The sequence below is a fragment of the Camellia sinensis genome, chromosome 13 (genome assembly GCF_055761805.1).
Source record: "Camellia sinensis isolate YWXY chromosome 13, ASM5576180v1, whole genome shotgun sequence".
Lineage (NCBI taxonomy): Eukaryota > Viridiplantae > Streptophyta > Magnoliopsida > Ericales > Theaceae > Camellia > Camellia sinensis.
The window spans coordinates 118990805-118993906 of record NC_138973.1 but is presented as its reverse complement, the minus strand read 5'-3'; positions in this window follow the sequence as shown (position 1 = coordinate 118993906).

The window sequence follows — 3102 nt, the reverse complement described above, 5'->3', positions numbered from 1 at the left end:
TCAATACCTAGAGAAAATTCAAGGTTTTAGAGAGAAAAGCTCTCAAAATGGGTTTTAGAAAAAGTAGGAGAGAGAAAGGAAAGTAAAAAGTGATTTAAAACCACCTAGCGGATAACTCATATACGCATGACCCGCTTGAGTGGAGAACACAACGCTTGAGCGCCAAGAACAAAAAACTGGACACGCTCGAGCGCAATAAGGCCCGCTCGGGCGTCAAGACACAAGAATAAAGCACTTCCGCTCGAGCGCGAAAACCAGTCCGCTCGAGCGTAGATTTCCCCCTCCCATAACTTATACCCAGAAAGTACTACCCCCTCGAGCGCCAACAAACCCGCTCGAGCGCTACCGCTCGAGCATAAAAATCACATCTGCAGAAGTTTTGCAGGAACACGAAATACTGGAGGTGTGCAATCCCCGCTCGAGCGCAAGAAGACCCGCTCGAGCGGATCGCCTAAAAACTGGACAACAAGGAATTGAAACCAAGGCCTAACCAACCTGTAACAACCCTGCTCAAAACATCATAAAACTCAATCAAGTGGAATTAAAGGACGGCAACAAGATAGATACTACTACCAACTTCACGGAACCGAGTTCGGAATACAACAGAACAGTAAAGGGACAACCGGGATCGCTATAACCTCCCCTCCTTAAAGAATTTCGTCCCCGAAATTAAACACAAGTTTTTCAAAAAAAAATAGGTTTTCTCCATTCTCAACAATATTACGACATAATATTAAACATTTTGACCCATTACCGGTCAATTCCCTCTCCTTTCAAGAGGCATTTCACAACATATATTATAAGTGCATTATCAACATGCAATTTTCTTTCATTTCCAACCATTTCCAACATACATGGTTCACAGTTCATATCATAATCAATATACATTATACAACTCCAATTCTACAATATAGCCAACATATGCAATATCATAATCAACTCCCATATCAAGATAAGTTCTACAACATACTTCCATTAAACCAAAACATTACAAATGTTTTACAACTTAAGACATATATAAAGCTCTTAAGTCCAACAACCTTACAAAATTTAAATACAAGATTACACGTCAACAAACAAGTCCGGATAATTCTCGCGGACCTCCAACTCACGTTCCCAAGTGGCTTCCTCCACTCCGTGATGTTTCCACAAAACCTTTACCCAAGGGATGGTCTTGCCACACAGGACTTGATCCCGCCTATCCAAGACCCGCACCGGTCTCTCCTCGTACGAGGCATCCTCATCTACCTCTAAATCGGTCCAATCTAACACGTGGGACGGATCCGGCTCATACTTCCAAAGCATACTCACATGAAACACGTCATGCACTCCGGACAACTGCGGCGGCAAGGTTAAACGATAGGCAACCTCGCCAATCCTCTCAAGGATCTCAAAAGGACCAATAAACCGTGGGGATAACTTCCCACTCTTCCCGAACCTCATCAAACCCCGCCTAGGTGATATTTTCAAGAAGACATGATCACCTACCTCAAACGCCAAAGACCTCCTCCTGCGGTCGGCATAACTCTTTTGGCGACTCTGGGCTGTAACAAGCCTCCTACGGATAAGCTCAACTTTCTCCGTCGTCTCCCTAACCAACTCCGGACCCAACAAAGGTGCATCACCCACCTCGGCCCAACACACTGGAGACCTACATGGTCGGCCATACAAGGCCTCAAACGGTGCCATACCGATATTAGACTGAAAACTGTTGTTGTAGGCAAACTCCACCAAGGGCAAGTGCCTCTCCCACGTCCCACTAAAGTCAAGGACACAACCTCGAAGCATATCCTCAAGGATCTGAATAGTACGCTCGGACTACCCGTCAGTCTGAGGATGATAGGCCGTACTAAAGGTCAACTTAGTGCCCAAGGCACTCTGCAAACTCTGCCACAACCTAGCAGTAAAATGAGGATCTCTATCTGAGACGATCGTCACTGGGACCCCGTGCAATCTCACTATGTCCCGAATATACAAGTCGGCGAGATGATCTACCGAATCTCTCACGCGCATGGGAATGAAGTGCACCGACGTAGTCAACCGGTCTACAACCACCTAAATAGCATCACTACCCCGCTAAGTCCTCGGAAGACCTACAACGAAGTCCATAGTAACATGCTCCCACTTCCACTCGGCAATAGGCAAGGGTTGTAACAAACCCGCTGGCCTCTGATGCTTGGCCTTCACTTGCTGGCAAGTAAGGCACTTAAACACGAAAGCTGCCACATCTCTCTTCATACCCCGCCACCAAAACTGGCGACCCAAATCCCGATACATCTTAGTGCCTCCCGGATGCACCGCAAGGCGTGAATGATGGAACTTTCGGAGTACTTCCTCTCGACAAGACTCCGGCACAAACAAACGGTCTCGGTATCTCACACTCTGGTTGGGATACACCGTCAAACCCTTCTCAACTTTCCCACTGGAGATCTTCCCTCGGAAGGACTCTACCTCAAGGTCACCTCTCTGTGCCTCTAACACTCTAGTCACAAGTGTAGGCTACGCAACAACAGAAAACAAGGCCACAACCTCAACAGGTTTGCCTAGATGCAAATCAAACTCGCCAAGTGCACCCAACATCTCCAATTCCCGGATGGCAATACAGGCTATATCACTAATGGATTTCCTACTAAGGGCATCGGCCAAAACATTGGCCTTCCCCGGGTGATAGTGTAACTCAAAATCATAGTCCTCAATGAATTCCATCCATCTCCTCTACCTCAAATTCAAGTCCCTCTGTGTAAACAGGTACTTCAAACTCTTGTGGTCCGAGAACACCTCGAACCTCTCACCATAAAGGTAGTGCCTCCAAATCTTCAAGGCAAAGATCACTGCTGCTAACTCTAGGTCGTGCGTAGGGTAATTCTTCTCGTGGATTTTCAACTGACGTGAGCCATAAGCTACTACTTTCCCTTCTTGCATCAACATACAACCCAAACCCTCCCATGAGGCATCACAATAGACCGCGTAACCCGACCCTCTCTCCGGAATAATCAAAACCAGAGCGGTGGTCAATCTAACCTTCAACTCTTGGAACGACTTTTCACAAGTCTCACTCTATACGAACTTGACCCCTTTCTGCCTCAATCTAGTCAATGGCGA